Source organism: Stegostoma tigrinum, unplaced genomic scaffold (assembly GCF_030684315.1).
Source record: "Stegostoma tigrinum isolate sSteTig4 unplaced genomic scaffold, sSteTig4.hap1 scaffold_54, whole genome shotgun sequence".
NCBI lineage: Eukaryota > Metazoa > Chordata > Chondrichthyes > Orectolobiformes > Stegostomatidae > Stegostoma > Stegostoma tigrinum.
The window spans coordinates 2212313-2228594 of record NW_026728472.1 but is presented as its reverse complement, the minus strand read 5'-3'; the positions used below and the strand labels follow the sequence as shown (position 1 = coordinate 2228594).

Sequence of the window (16282 nt, the reverse complement as noted above, 5' to 3'; positions counted from 1 at the left end):
AACTCAGCATATCTGGCAGTGCTTGTGGAGAGAGAACAGCATTATTGTTTTGTGTCCAGTGACCCTTCTTCAGATATATCTCAGAGGGTTTTGCAGCTGGAGGCACTATCAAAAGAAGGAGGTTTGATGACAAAATTTCAAAATAAGGATATGAATTTCAATACCTTGGTGCTTTGCCACCCAGAAAATGTGTATGTTAATGAGCACCGGATGGCAAAACCCGAAGATGTTGAAATTGGTGAGAGTAAACACACAGGCAGTAGATTTTTGGGTCATTTCAAGATTTCAGGGCAGTAGAATTAAGAAGCCGGCCGGGAGTGTGTTTGGGGAGTTAAGTCGAGAGGTAACAAAGGAATGCATGAGAGTTTCAGCAACAGATGAACTGAGATCTTGTTGAGGTTGAAATTATACGTGGTCTTTGTGGTAATGGGCGTGGGGGTGAGAAATGTGGTTGGAAGCTCATCTTGGGGTGAAATATTGCACCATGACTGTGAGCAGTGTGTTACCAGCCAGTTACCAGGGGCAGGGATGGAGTCAGTGGTGAGGGAGTGGAGTTTGGCTGCCAGCCTGGACTGACATTTAGCATGGTCGATTTAAATGTGATCTACACCCCTTTTCAAACAGGAATGGACTTGGCAGAAGAACTGATTTATGAACCAACTGTCAGCCTTATTGAGACAAAGTGTGGAGAAGTTTATCTGTTATGAAGTAAACTATAGTGACAACTCAGACAGCTATTTCCAGTTGAATGTGGGTTATACTGCTAGTGTCAATAACTAGCAGTGAAACAACTTATTGAAGTTTTTGCAGCCTCGGTCTTCAAACTGTTTCCTCCGTCTTGGGCTTTTACCTTCTGATTCTCCTTGTTTTCTATTGCACAGACCTTTCTTAAGAATCTCTTTTATGCTTGTTCTTTTTTGATTAACCTCCCTCTCTGCCCAATCACAGTTCATCTGAACAACACTCACCCCACTTCACCACGTGGTGTTCTTCATATTCATAATTATTCTCTTTACATCTTACCTGAGGACTGTTATACCTGTATTTATTACCCTTATTTCACCGCCATTTCCCTATTCGCTGGCAGAGCGGTATCAAGAGCTATCTTTAGCTTTGAGCTGCAGGAAGCATTTTCAATCGCGACTTATTAAAAAATAACAAAAGAACTGGGATGTTGTCAATCAGGAACAAAAACAAAGTTGCTGGAAAAGCTCAGCAGGTCTGGCAGCATCTGTGAAGGTAAAAAGACAGAGTTAACGTTTCGGGTGCAGTGCCCCTTCCTCAGAGCGACTTATTAAAACCCCAGGATTGCTAATGTAACAATCTTTCTCATCCGGTTCTCAGTCTCATTTGTCTCAAAATGCAACATTGTGACGACGATCATTTGCTTCTGACAATGACAACACAAAGCACTGCGCATGCTCCAGCTGACAATGGCGTCTGGGTGATTGATGTCAGTGCGCGACCAATATGAGCACAGAGATGCAGTGCAGGGCCGGGCGGAAGTCCCTGCCCTTCTAGCCAATCGGAATGAAGATGGGGCGGGATCGGTGAAAACCACGTGATCATCCACGAGAGCTGTCCAGAGTCGCTGAGATAACCAGAACTGCAGATACCACAGACTCTGAGATAACACGGTGTGCAGCTGGATGAACACAGCAGGTCAAGCTGTATCGGAGGAGCAGGAAAGCTGACGTTTCGGGCCTAGCTCCTTCGCTGAGACCAAGATTTGTGCAATTGAGGTAAGAGCAGGACACGGTAAAGAAAGCAAAACGGCAGAAAGCGGGAGGGGAGTGATATTCGTATGGGTTTGGAAGTTTTACAAACACTTAGTGCACGTCGGAAAACACACACGTTTGAAACTCCCAGACTCACGTTTGCAGAAAACAAATCAATGCCTCAGATGGCGATAGGCCTGTGTGACCGCCACCATCTTTATTGGGGGCAATGATCCGCGAGGCGCATGCGCGGTAGCTTTGAAACTTTCGAAGCGCCAAGCTCAAGCTGGGCGCATGCGCAGCCGCATCAGGCTGAAAGTGAGAGAACAAGGTGTGGGGGTGGAGGACCACAGCAGGACAGGCAGCATCAGAGGGGCAGGAAAGCTGGCGTTTTCGGGCCTACACCCTTCAGAAATGCGGGAGGGGAAGGGGATACTGAAATAAATAGGGAGAGAGGGGGAGGCAGGTGGAGAGGAGACAGACAAGTTAAAGAGATGGGGATGGAGCAGGTAAAAGTGAGTGTAGGTGTGGAAGGGATAGGTCAGTCCAGGGAGGACCAACAGGTCAAGTGGTTGGGATGAGGTTAGCAGGTAGGAAATGGGGGTGCAGCTTGAGTTGAGAGGAGGGGATAGGTGAGAGGAAGAACAGGTTAGGGAAGTGGGGATGAGCAGTTGTTTCGTGCGACCTGAGCGTAGAAGTTCTGTAATGTGGTCCACAAGCCTCCGCTTGGTTTCCCTGATGTAGAGGAGGCCAGAAAGGGTAGAGCGTATGTAGTTTACCACATGAGCACCTGCATTCCCCATACAGATGGCCTAAAAGCCCTACGCTATTTCCCGTCCTGCCGGTCTGATCAGTACCCCTCCACTGACCACCCCCACCTCCCCCACCTTAGGTGCTTTGCCAAACTCATTTTCACCCTCAACAACTTCTCTATCAACTCCTCCCACACCCTACAGACAAAGAGGGTGGCCATGGGTACCTGCATGAGCCCAAGCTATGCCTGCTTCTTTGTTGGAACAATTCCTCTTCCGTACCTACACTGGCCCTGAGCCCCACCTCTTCCTCCAGTACACGGATGACTGTATCGGCGCTGCCTTGTGCTCCCATGGGGAGCTCGAGCAGTTCGTCCACTTCACCAGTACCTATCACCCCAGACTTAAGTTCACCTGGACCATCTCTAACACCTCTCTCTCATTCCTGGACCTCTGTTCCCATCTTGGGCAACCATATAGAAGCCGATATCCATTTCAAGCCCACTGACTCCCACAGCTAGCGAGTATACAACTCCTCCCACCCACCGTCCAGCAAAAATGACATCTCCTATTCCCAATTCCTTCACCTCCGCATCTGCTCCCAGGGTTCCACTCCTGTACATCTCAGAAGTCCTTGTTTTTTAAGGACCACAACCCCAGCCCCCACTTCCCCTCCCCCCCCCGCAGTAATCGAGAACACCCTTCACTGTGTCTCCTGCATTTTTCAACAACTCCTCCCTCACAGCCCGTCCCTGTAATAACAACCGAAAAAGAATCCCCCTCATCCTCACATATCACTCCTCCAATCTCCGGATCGAACGCATCATCCTCTGACACTTCCGCCATCAGCAATCCGACCCACCATCAAAGACACTTTCCCCTCCCCACCCTTGTCGACATTCCAGAGGGACCGCTCTGTACATGACTCCCTTGTCCACTCCACACTCCCCTCCAGCCCCACCACACCTGGCACTTTCAACCGCAACTGTAGGAAGTGCTGCACCTGCCCCCACACCACCTCCCTCACCCCCAAACCAGGCCCGAAGAAGACTTTTCACATCAAGCAGATGTTCAACTCCACATCTGCTAATGTGGTATACTGCATCCGCTGTACCTGTTGTGGCCTCCTCTACATCGGGGAAACCAAGCGGAGGCTTGGGGACCGCTTTGCAGAACACCTCCGCTCGGTTCGCAATAAACAACTGCACCTCCCAGTCGCGAACCATTTCAACACCCCATCCTATTCCTCAGACGACGTGTCCATCCTGGGCCTCCTGCAGGGCCACAGCGATGCCACCCGAAGGTTGCAGGAACAGCAACTCATATTCTGCCTGGGAACCCTGCAGCCCATTGGTGCCAATGTGGATTTCACAAGCTTCAAAATCTCCGCTCCTCCAACCGCGTCCCAAAACTAGCCCAGCTTGTCCCCACCTCCCTAACCTGTTCTTCCTCTCTTGTATATCCTCCTCCCACCTCAAGCTGCATCCCTGTTTCCTGCCTACTAACCTCATCTCACCGCCTTGACCTATCAGTCCTCCCTGGCCTGCCTCTTTGACTTGTCTGTCTCCTCTCCACCTATCTTCTCTCTCCATCTTCGATCTGTCTCCCCCTCTCTCCCTATTTAGTTCAGAATCCTTTTCCCCTCCCCCATTTCTGATAAAGGGTCCAGGCCCGAAACGTCAGCTTTCCTGCTCCTAAGATGCTGCTTGGCCTGCTGTGTTCATCCAGCTCCACACTTTGTTATCTCAGATTCTCCAGCATCTGCAGTTCCCATTTTCTCTTATCCAAGTGTTTGTTTCTTATGGATTTCTTTCCCAGAGTGTGGGATAGTAGCAGCTCGCACTGCTCTTAGTCGCTTCTGTGCTTCCTGATCACTTTTGTCGGTGTTGGTCTCTAATGATGGGTATATTTGATCTCTGCAGTATTTTATTGTTAATTCCTTATACCTTTTTTGTAAATAAATTTTCCACTGCTCCCCACCCCCTCACCATGTGCTGCTCTCTTACCAGATTAATTTTTGAACGGTATCTTTCACAGCCAGGAAATATTTCCCAGAAAGAAAGTGCATTTTTCTTCCATTTCAGACCACCAAATTCGACAGCATTCTTATTCTGTCATTCATTTTGCACTTCTGCAACATTTACTGTTTCTCCTTCCACAGATACCAGCGATCGTTGCCAAAGCCCTGTTCCCTGTGGACAAGGTGATATTTAACTTTCATGTGCTGCTGCAGTTCGTATGATGAAGGTGCTCCCACAATGCGGTCATTTGAGAAGTTACAGATCGGTCATCTAGCGATACTGAAGAGCTGATGGTGTGCCCAAATCAACAAACAATTTGTATTTTTATCATGTTTTAGAATTTCACAAAAATATTATCCAGAAACTTTTGACATAAGGCCACATTAGATCAGGTGACCAAAAAGTTACCAAATTTGCAGGTTTTCCTGACTCCTTAAAGAAGGAAAGCAAACTTAAGAGGTTTATCATGGGAATTCCAGACCACGTTGCCTGGCAACTGTGGAAACAGCCTCCAGTCGTGAAGCAATGACAAAGCGCATTGTTGGAGCTGAAACTAAATGAATTGTCTAAGTCTTGAACGTTGTGTGGTGCAGGGAGATAGGGCTCATCACAGCCGGGAATTAAATCAAGGATGGGAATTTTAAATTGTTGTTTATAAATAGGAGCCTTTGTGGGTCAGGGAGCACAGCAGTGATGGGTGAACAGGTCTTGGTACAAATGAACTTGTGTGCAGCAGAATTTTAGGTATTCTTGAGGTTTCCGGGCCGTTGAATGTGGGAGGCTGACTGGCAGTGTGTTTGGATAGTTCAGTCTAGAGGTAACACAGGAATAGATGAGAGGTTCAGCAAATGACCTGAAGCTGAGGTGTTGTTGTTGGGTCATTGTCACTGAAGTGGAAATAAGTGGTTTTTGTGCAGGGCTCTGCTGTTTACCCTCACCTCACGTCGGGGATTCAGCTGCTTGTGAATTTGTGGATCAAGTCTGTAATAAAATCAGGAACCGAGTGGCCGCCGTGGCCCAAACTGGGTATCACTGAGCAGGTTACTTCTGAGTAAGTGCTGCTGAATACTGCTGTTGACAACACCTTCCATCACTTTACTGACGATAGAGAGTAGACTGCTTGAGGGGAAATTGGTCGGGTTGGATTTGCTGTGTTTTTGTGCTGAACAGACCTGGGCGGTTTTCCAAATTGGCAGTAGATGCCAGCGCTGTAGCAGGACTGAAACAGTTTGGCTTGGTGGCTAGCAAGCTCTAGAGCACTAGTCATCGGTACTATTGCCAGTGTTGTCAGGACCCATAACCTTTGCACAATTCTTCCGTTTATTGATATTATTTGAAATGAATAAAATTGGATGAAAACTCACATCTCTGATGTTGGGGACCTCTGGAGAAGGCTGAGATGGATCATCCAGTTGACACTTCTGGCTTAAGATTGCTGCACTCTTACCTTTTGCATGGATAGGTTGGGCTCCTCTGTCAGTAAGGATGGGGATTTTTGGCATGCTTCCTCCAGTGAGTTGTTTAATTGTTCGTCACCATTCACGACTGGGTGTGACAGAACTGCAGAGCTTACATCTCATCTATTGGTTATGGGGTGGCTTAGCTCTAACTCTTGCTGCTTATGGTATTTGGCATGCAGGTCGTCCTGTTTGGTAGTTTTACCAGGTTGGCACCTTATTTTTAAGTCTGCCTTGTGCTGTTCTTGGCATGTACTCCGATACTATTCCATTCAACCAGTGTTTGTCTCCTGGGTCATTGGCAATGGCTGACTGTAGGGTATGCTGGGCCATGAGGTTACAGATTGTGCTGGAGAAGGTCTGCTACTGTTGTAGTCTCTCTCAAAGCCTCATAGATATCAGGTTTGGAGTTCCTGTGTCTGTTCCAAGTCTGTTCCTTTCAGCCAAAGTTCGTGCCACCCAACGCAATGGGGGGGTATTATCAAGTTTAAGATGAGGCTTTGTTTCCACAGGACTGTGCGGTGGTCGCTGTTAACAATCCTGTCACGGACAGATGCCTCTGCAGCTGGGAAATTGGTGATGATGAGATCAGCTATGTTTTCCCCGTTTGGTGCATCACCACCTGCTGCAGTCCCAGCCAGGCAGCTTTGTCCTTTAGGACCCGACCAGCCTGATTGGTAATCCTCCTGCAAATTACTCCTGAAGGTGGACATTGAGTACATTTAGTGCTGTTCACACTCTCAGTGCTTTCTCCAAGAGCTGTTCAACATGGAGGAGTTTTTTGTTTATTAAAATTCACTCTTGGGATGTGGAAATTGCTGGCTGCACCAGCATTTATTACCTGGAAGGCAATAAAGAGTCAACCACATCGCTATGTTTTGGAGTCACATGTCATCCAGACCAGGTAAGGATGGCAAATTTCCTGAAAGGACAAAAGCGAACCAGATGGGTCTTTCCTGATAATTGGCAATAGTTTCATGGTCATCAGTAGACTCTTAATTTCAGATCATTATTTAATTCAATTTTCACCATCTGCCATGGCAGGATTCGATCCCAGGTCCCCAGAATGTTATCTCGGTCTCTGGATCAATAATCTAGCGATAATACTGCTGCCGATTTATCAACAGAGGGAGGATGGTACATCGTAATCAGCAGGAGCCATGAGACTTCCAGGCGTCAGAGTCAATGCTGAGTACTCCCAGGTCAAATAATCTGGTCGGAATAGCACTGTGCTATTCCCCTGAATCAACTGTGGACCCCCACAAGGAATAATGTGCAGCAGGAACAATGCACAGTTATCCTTGGCCAGGAGGAGATGTTGTGAATTTCTAACCTGACTGTCAGTGATGTATTTTATGAATTTGTGTTACAGAATATTACAAGTGGACTTTCAGTTGGGAAGCTCAATAATTGTAACACGAAACTGACAGAATTACTTAATTCATCAGCACCTGGATATTCGCATTGTGTGTGAGTATTGTGTTCCAGCTCGTTCCCATTTGCCGTGTAAAATTTCTCTCTTATTACTCCATTCTCTCAATAGATCTTTCCTACGACTTTCAACATATGTCCTGTAGTCCTTTCTTATGGCCAGTTGAGTGTGCGTTTTGCCGTCCTAATGTTTATCTTTTGGAAACACCGCCTATTAAGGTCCCCTCAAAATCCTTTGTTAAAAGGAGATCAATCTTAGTTTCTCCAAGCACCTGATTCCCCAATGACTGTTTGTTTCCTGTGTGTGGATCATCCGGATTGTGTTGGCACATTTTCCACTTCCCTGCATGAGTACAGCCCCAACAATATTAAAGAAAGGTAACATCCTCCAGGTGAAGCAGTGTCAGAGTGGTGTCCCATCCACCACATGCAACATTCCCCTCTGCACCACCGAGGCACAGTGGCATCACTATGCCTAAGGTAAAGTCACCATTGTCCTACCTGACTATAGGGCTGGTTTAACCTGAAGATTACTGCACCCCAGGCGAGGGGAGAGGTTGAGAAGGAGAGTCCATCTATTGTAGATGGTTATTCTCAATATGTACCAGCAATGTCTAAGTCACATGAAATTATAATAACAGCCCTAACCATGCAACTAAAAACCCTCTCCCTACAAACCATTCTGTTAAATCTCCTCTGCCCCCTATCAGGGACCCTCCCGTCCTTCAGTGTGTGGGGGATCTTTGGTTTGCACAGACTCAGCTCGTCTCTGTTCCTGTCTGTGATGTCATCATGCTGTGACAATGGCACTGAACCTCACTGTCTGTGAGGGTGGTAGGCACAGAGATCCTCATAGCGTTTAAGGCATATTTAGATGCGCACTTGTGATGCCAACACAGGCCAGTCTATGGGCCAAGTTCTGGAAAATTAGATTAGAACGGTTAGGTGGTTTTTAACCGGCACTGGCTGGATGGGCCACAAAGCCTTTTTCTGTACTGTAGACCTCCGAGGCAGTTCACATAGGAAGATACCCAGCAATATTTCAAGTCATTTCAGAATATGAGCTATTAGAATAAATGACTCATGATTGGTCAGTATTTTCGGGAGAAAAGGGAGGTATAGACGTAATGCGGTTTACCTCAATTCTGGGGCCTGAAGCCCAGGAAAGTGAAAGCACCGCCATCAAGTGGGTGTATAAAAATAAGGATTGTATTAGAGGAAAGAAATATCGTTCTTGTATCATCCATTTGTGAGGCCGGACGATATTAGAGGCAGGAAGGGTTCTGAGACTGGAGAAGACTACAAAAATAGGGAAAAGTGAGCTTGGAAGAGATTACAGAAATGGGGAAGATTGTGAGGCTGGAGGAGACCTCAGACAAAGGGAGGTTTGTGAGGCTGAAGACAATTATAGAGCTAAAGAAGTTTGTGATAATGGGAACTGCAGATGCTGGAGAATCCAAGATAATGAAATGTGAGGCTGGATGAACACGGCAGGCCCAGCAGCATCTCAGGATCACAAAAGCTGACGTTTCGGGCCTAGACCCTTCTTCAGAGAGGGGGATGGGGTGAGGGTTTTGGAATAAATAGGGAGAGAGGGGGAGGCGGACCGAAGATGGAGAGGAAAGTATAGGTGGGGAGTTAGGGAGGGGATAGGTCAGTCCAGGGAAGACGGACAGGTCAAGGAGGTGGGATGAGGTTGGTAGGTAGGAGATGGAGGTGCGGCTTGGGGGGGGAGGAAGGGACGGGTGAGAGGAAGAACAGTTTAGGGAGGCAGAGACAGGTTGGACTGGTTATGGGATGCAGTGGGTGGAGGGGAAGAGCTGGGCTGGTTGTGTGACGCAGTGGGGGGAGGGGACGAACTGGGCTGGTTTTGGGATGCGGTGGGGGAAGGGGAGATTTTGAAGCTGGTGAAGTCCACATTGATACCATTGGGCTGCAGGGTTCCCAAGCGGAATATGAGTTGCTGTTCCTGCAACCTTCGGGTGGCATCATTGTGGCACTGCAGGAGGCCCATGATGGACATGTCATCTAAAGAATGGGAGGGGGAGTGGAAATGGTTTGCGACTGGGAGGTGCAGTTGTTTATTGCGAAACGAGCGGAGGTGTTCTGTAAAGCGGTCCCCAAGCCTCTGCTTGGTTTCCCCAATGTAGAGGAAGCCACACCGGGTACAGTGGATGCAGTATACCACATTGGCAGATGTGCAGGTGAACCTCTGCTTAATGTGGAAAGTCATCTTGGGGCCTGGGATAGGGGTGAGGGAGGAGGTGTGGGGGCAAGTGTAGCATTTCCTGTGGTTGCAGGGGAAGGTGCTGGGTGTGGTGGGTTTGGAGGGCAGTATGGAGCGAACAAGGGAGTCACGGAGAGAGTGGTCTCTCTGGAATGCAGACAGGGGTGGTGCTGATGTCTTGGGCGGTGGGGTCGGATTGTAGATAGCGGAAGTGTCGGAGGATGATGCGTTGTGTCCAGAGGTTGGTGGGGTGGTGTGTGAGAACGAGGGGGATCCTCTTGGGGCGGTTGTGGCGGGGGCGGGGTGTGAGGGATGTGTTGCGGGAAATGCGGGAGACGCAGTCAAGGGCGTTCTCGACCACTGTCGGGGGAACGTTGCGGCCCTTGAAGAACTTGGACATCTGGGATGTGCGAGAGTGGAATGCTTCATCGTGGCATCAGTTTGTGGGCTGGAGGAGATTAGAGATAAGGTGGTTTGTGAGACTGGAGGAATCTGAATAGATGGTGTGAGTTATGAGGCTACTGGGGGATTCTAGCGATAGGCAGGTCGTGAGGCTGGAGAGGGATTCCAGGGATGTGAAGCGTGTTGAGGCTCGAGGGTGATGCCTGCAGTAATGCAGGTAAGTGAGGCTTGAGGGCATGATTGGGTGGGTAGTGAGGTCTGAGGTATGATTCCTGCAGTAGGGAGGGTAGTGAGGCTCCAGGGTGGATTATCATCCAAACAGCACAGTGGTGTACTTACAGCACATGGAGTGCAGCAGTCAGAGAAAGTACCACTTTCTCCATATCCAATAAAAATGGGCAATCAATATTTGTCTGTGCAACATAGACCACATCCCATAAGTCAATTAAAATTATGGTGGGTCTCTGGTTTGGAGAGAGCTAACAGAAGCTGAGATAATTTTCCATTGTAGTAGCAATGTTTGGTAACCGTAGAATACAACATTCAGCTAATTGGCAAATAATGCAGGGGGAAAATGTGAAGATTGTTTGTTTGGCTCAGCAAGTTCCCAGGATCTGGAACAGCCTGAATGGCAGCTGGATGCAGATTTAGCAGTTATTCTCAGAAGAAAGTTGGGATTTAACTTTTCAAGGAATGATGGACAAATGGCGGGGGAATTGGGTCAGATTTACAGCACCTCCCAGAGTGAGAGTGAAGCCTTTGACAGGGTTCCACATGGTAGACTGATGAGTAAAGTTAGATCACACGTGATTCAGGAAGAGCTCGCTAATTGGAAGCGGAATTGGCTTAGTTGTCAGAGAGAATGTGGTGTTGTGGGATTTTTCAGAGTGGAGTTCTGTGACCAGTGTGTTCCACAGCAATCAGTGCAGGGGCCACTTTTGTTTCTCATTTAGATTAAATATTTGGATGAGAATTTAAGGGACAAGATTAGTAAGTTTGCAGATGATACTAGAATTAGTGGTGAGTGAAGGTTATCTAAGATGACAGCGAGATCTTGATGAATTATGTCAATGAGTTGAGTGGAGGATGAAGTTCAATTTGAATAAATGTGAGACATTGTATTTCGGTAAAATGAACAGGGTAGGACTTGCACAATTGATGGTTGCACCCAGGGTAGAGTTGTGAAACAGAGAAATGCTGAGATTCAGGTACATAATTCTTTGAAGTTTATGTAGACAAGTAGTCAGGCTGGTTAATATGTTGTTTAGCACACTTGCCTTCATTGCTCAGACCTCTGAGTCTCAGAGTTGGGATGTTGTGTTGAGGTTGTATACAACATTGTTTAGGCTTCATTTGAGGTATTGTGTGCAGCTCTGGTTGCCCTGTTACAGGAAGGACGTTATTATTAAACTGGAGACAGTTCAGAATAGACTTGCTGGGATGTTGCCAGGATTGGAGGGCTTGATTCTCACATAGACAGCCAAAGCTAGGACGTTTCTCACTGCAGCATAACGGGTTAAGGAGTGACCTTAGAGGTTCATAAAATCATGAGGGCACAGATTAGGCGAATAGCAAGGGTTTATTCCCAAGGTTGGGTGATTTCAAGACAAGGGGACATGTGTGTAAGGTGAGAGGAGAAAGACATATTGAAAAAGACATTACGGATATTTTTATTCTTATGGAGTTGCCCATGTGTGGAACGAACTTTCAGGAGGTGGTAGATACAGGTACAGTCACGTTGTTTAAAAGACATTTGAATAAAGACATAGATAGGAGAGGTTTAGAGGAGTATATGCCAGATGCAGGCAGATGTGATCAGTTTAAATATAAAACTGATACATTTCAAAATTCTAAGTATGTATTAAATTGAAGTAAGGCTAACTTTGACATTATTGGGCAGGAACTTCCAAAAGATGATCAGGAGAGGTAATATGCAGGTCAAGGAATGCTTGGAAAGTGGGAGGCCCTCAAAACTAAAATAAGGAGAGCCCAGGCACAATATGTTTCTGTTCATGTGAAGGGCAAGGCTGGTAAATGTAGGGGATACTGGATGACTGGAGAAATTGAGGCTCTGGTCAAGAAAAAGAAGGCAGCACATGTCAGGTATTGACAACAGGAATTGGGTCAATCCCTCGAAGTATAGGGGCAGTAGGAGTATACTCAAGAGAAATCAGGACGGCAAAAAGGAGACATGAGCTATCTTTGGCAAATTGAGTTAAGGGAAATCCCAAGAGATTCTGAAACTTCATTTGGGACAAAAAAACAACTAGGGAGAAAATATGGCCGCTTTAAAGATCAACAAGGCTGCCTGTGTCCAACTGCAGGCTGAGATAGTAAGTAAGTATTTTGCATTAATATTTACTGCAGAGAAGGATATGAAAGTGAGAGAACTTGGAAACATAAATAATGAGTTGCGAAAAGTGGCCATATTACAGAGGTCTAGGTGCTGGACGTCTTAAAATGCACAAAGGTGGTTAGGTTCCTGGCTCCTGATCAGGTGTTACCCACAAACTCTGGGAGAAGCTGGGGAAATAATTGCTGGCCCCTTGCTGCGGTATTTGTATCACTGACACTAGTGAAGTGCCAGAAGGCCGGGTGGCTAATGTGGTGCCATTCTTTAAGGAAAAGCCAGAGGACCATCGACCGTTGAGCCTGATGTCAGTGGTGGGTAAATTGCTGGAGGGGATTCTGAGGGACTGGATTTGCATGTGTTTAGAGAAGAAAAGACTGATTAGGGATAGTCAACATGGCTTTGTGAGTAGGAAATCTTGTCTCACTTAATTGATTGAGTTTTTTTGAAGAAGTGACAAAGAAGATTGAAGAAGACAAAGCAGTGGACACTGTCTATATGGACTTCAGCAAGGCATTCACCAAAGCTCCACATGATGGACTGGTTAGCAAGATTAGATCAAATGGGATCCAGGGAGAGTTAGCTATTTGAAACAAAATTGGCTTGAAGGTAGGAAACAGGATCATGGTGGGGTCGGGGGGAGCAGATTCATTCTAGAGGACTATGAACAGCAGTGTGCTGCAAGGATCGGTGCTGGGTCCACTGCTTTTTTTATCATTGATGCAAATCATGTGGAATGAATATTGGAGGAATGGTTAGTAAGTTTGCAGATGACACTAAAATTGTTGTAGAAGACAGCAAAGGAGTTTACCTCCAAGTGCAATGGGAACGTAATCAGATGGGTTGATGGGCTAAGGAGTGATAGAAATAAGTTTTTAGTTCAGATAAATGTGAGCGATTGCATTATGGTAATGACGATCAGCGCAGGACTTAAACAGTTAATGATGAGGCCCTGGGGATTGTTATGTAACAGAAACTCCTTGGGGTGCATGTGCACAGTTCCTTGAAGGTGACTTGCAGGTACAGAAGGTAGTGAAGATGATATTTGCTGTGCTGCATTTATTGGTCAGTGCATTGAGTGTAGGAGTTGGGAGGTCATGTTATAGGCTGAACAAGGCATTGATGATGCTGCTTTTGGAATACTGTGTTCAGTTCTGGTCTCCCTGCTATAGGAATGATGCTGTTAAACTTAGCAGGGTGCAGAAAAGATTTACAAGAATGTTGCAAGAGGTGGAAGTTTTGAGCTGTAGGGAGAAGTTGAATATGCTGGGTCTATTTTCCCTGAAGTTTTGAAGGCTGACTGGTGACCTTATAGACGTTGTTAAAATTATGGTGGGCGGAGGGTGAATGGCCAAGATTGTTTTCCCAGGTTAGGGGAGACTAGAACTAATAACACTGGCTTAAGCTGAGAGGGAAAGCCGAGAACCAAAAGAACTGCAGATGTTGTAAATCTGAAAAAAAAACAAAGTTGCTGGAAAAGCTCAGCAGGTTTGGCAGCATCTCTGGAGGAGAGAAGAGTTTCGGGTTCCGAGGGAGGGTCACCAGTCCCAAAATGTTAACTTTTTTTTTCCCTCCTCTACAGATGCTACCAGACCTGCTGAGCTTTTCCAGCAAATTTGTTTTTTTTTAAAGGGAAAGTGGGTGGTGCTTGTGTAGAATGAGCTGCCAGAGGGACTGGTGGAAGCTGGTACAGTTACAACATTTAAAAGGTATCTGGATGGGTATGTGAATAGGAAAGGTGTAGCAGAATATAGGTCAAATGCTTGCAAATGGGTTTAGATTAATTTGGGATATCTGGTCAGCGTGGACAACTGGGACCAAAGGGATTGTTTTGTGCTGTACAACTCTGACGAAGCATTTTTTTTTTGTTTTCATTTCAGATTTCCACAATTTTACTTCTGCACTATTCTTAGTCTTTCAGAGGGATCGAAAGGTTGAGTTACAGATCTATACAATGACTGTCCTTCCTCCCTGGCTCTCCCACCTCTCTCTTTTGGTAGTTTGATGCAAACACTGACTGGATCCCTTACCTGGAGGATATTTGTGAATGAATGTGTTCTAATGGTGATCTAGCATATTCCCCAAGTGTTGCTCCACACATGTCCAGAGAATTTCTCAGTTTCACAATGTGTGTCCCCTTCTGGTTTCTTACTCGCTACACTTACTTTCTGTTTGAAAGTATAGTCTGCCGTCGGAGAATTCAAACTGTTCCACATCCAGGTCTGACAGTCACTTTGTTTATCACAAACCCAATTTTCTCAGGATTTTGAACATTGAAGAAAAAAGCAGCACTCATATTGGGGAGAAAAGCACATGGTGTGTATGTTGAAGAGTCTGTGAAGATTCATCTGAAATGTCCGAACACCAGTGCAGTGACACTGAGAGAGAGTGTGGAAATGTGCAGATTGCAAGAAGGAATTTCTTCATCGATCCGAGCTAGAAACTGACCACCAGAGTCACACTGGAGAGAGACCATTGACCTGTTCTGCGTGAGGGAAAGGCTTTGCTGACTGGAATTCCCCACTGATGCACCAGCGAGTTCACTCTGGGGAGAGACCTTTCATGAGCTCTGAGTGTGGGAAGGGATTCATTGTCATCCAAACTGTTAACACACCAGCGAGTTCACAGACAACCACAGTTGAAGGACTTTGCTGTCACTCTCACTAGCAAATGAACCATGGTTTGGGGCTGTTTGTACAGATATTACTGATCCCTGCTCAATTAAAGGTGCTGGTATTGTGAATAAAATGTCACACGAACAGTTGTGTAAGGTAGAGCTTGGAAATAGTCACGTTGTCACAACACATCGACACATTCACACTGACTAAAGACTATCCACCTGCACGATATGTGAAAAGGGATTTCCCGGTTCATCAGGACTGGTTAACTACCAGCAAATTTCTGAATAAGTTGATTGGTTTGAATATAGCTAACAGTAGAATCAAAAATAGTATCAGTGATAATGGGAACTGCAGATGCTGGAGAATCCAAGATAACAAAAAGTGTGGAGCTGGATGAACACAGCAGGCCAAGCAGCATCTCAGGAGCACAAAAGCTGACTTTTCGCGCCTAGAGAAGGGACAAGGCCTGAAAGGTCAACTTTTGTGCTCCTGAGATGCTGCTTGGCCTGCTGTGTTCACCCAGTTCCACACATTGTTATAGTAGATTCAAAAACCATGTGTTTTGGGCTTGTTTCTGGAGATCAGAGAATCCCTCCACTGTGGGAGCAGACCACTTAGCCCATCAAGTCCGCACTGACCTGACGAAGAGTGTTTTACCCAGACACTGTCTGCGTGAGTTTCCTCCAGATGCTCTGGTTTCCTCCCACACTCCAAAAATGTGCAAATTATGTAGATTGACTATGCTAAATTGCCCACAGTATCTTGTGTGCAAAATGCAGGGATAGGGTAGGGTGTGAGACTGGTTGGGATGCTCTTTGGAGGGTTGGTATTGACTGAATGGCCATCTTCCACACTGCAGGAATTCTGTGATGATCTCGATGGCCCTTTATTTGTTAGATAGGTCTGCGCACCTTTACAGTGACGGATTCTGTTGCTCTCCACAGACGTTTGTTTATTGGAAACAAGGTAATCTTTCATTTTGTAGATAAAAATCAAAGGAAAGTTTTAAATCCAAACATAGGATTGGGATGTGTCATGTCCTATAATCCCTGATTGCATTTTCCCTGTCGGCTGTGAAACCTGGTGACTGCTGTGACTCTGCCTGGGGGCATTGCAGTCTCCTCAGCTCTTTACCTGGTGTCCATAGCAGCGATGGATCTCATTATGGAAACATAAACCAAGACATTGTGTGATTCCTAGTACATATTTTCTATTTATTCTGTCCATCACTTCCCTAGAGGCTGAGATACTGGTCCGGGGACGTAGGTGTGAATCCATCTGGAAATAAAAATTTGATGATGAC

General features: G+C 46.3%; 1 long non-coding RNA gene across 1 annotated transcript; it reads left to right on the top strand.

The window, feature by feature from the left end:
• The first annotated feature begins 1576 nt into the window (after positions 1-1576).
• On the top strand, positions 1577-15412 carry LOC132208815 (uncharacterized). The gene is made up of 4 exons (XR_009444944.1): positions 1577-1742; positions 4632-4784; positions 7321-7418; positions 14239-15412. It is a non-coding gene; the product is annotated as an uncharacterized LOC132208815 (long non-coding RNA).
• Positions 15413-16282: the final 870 nt, after the last annotated feature.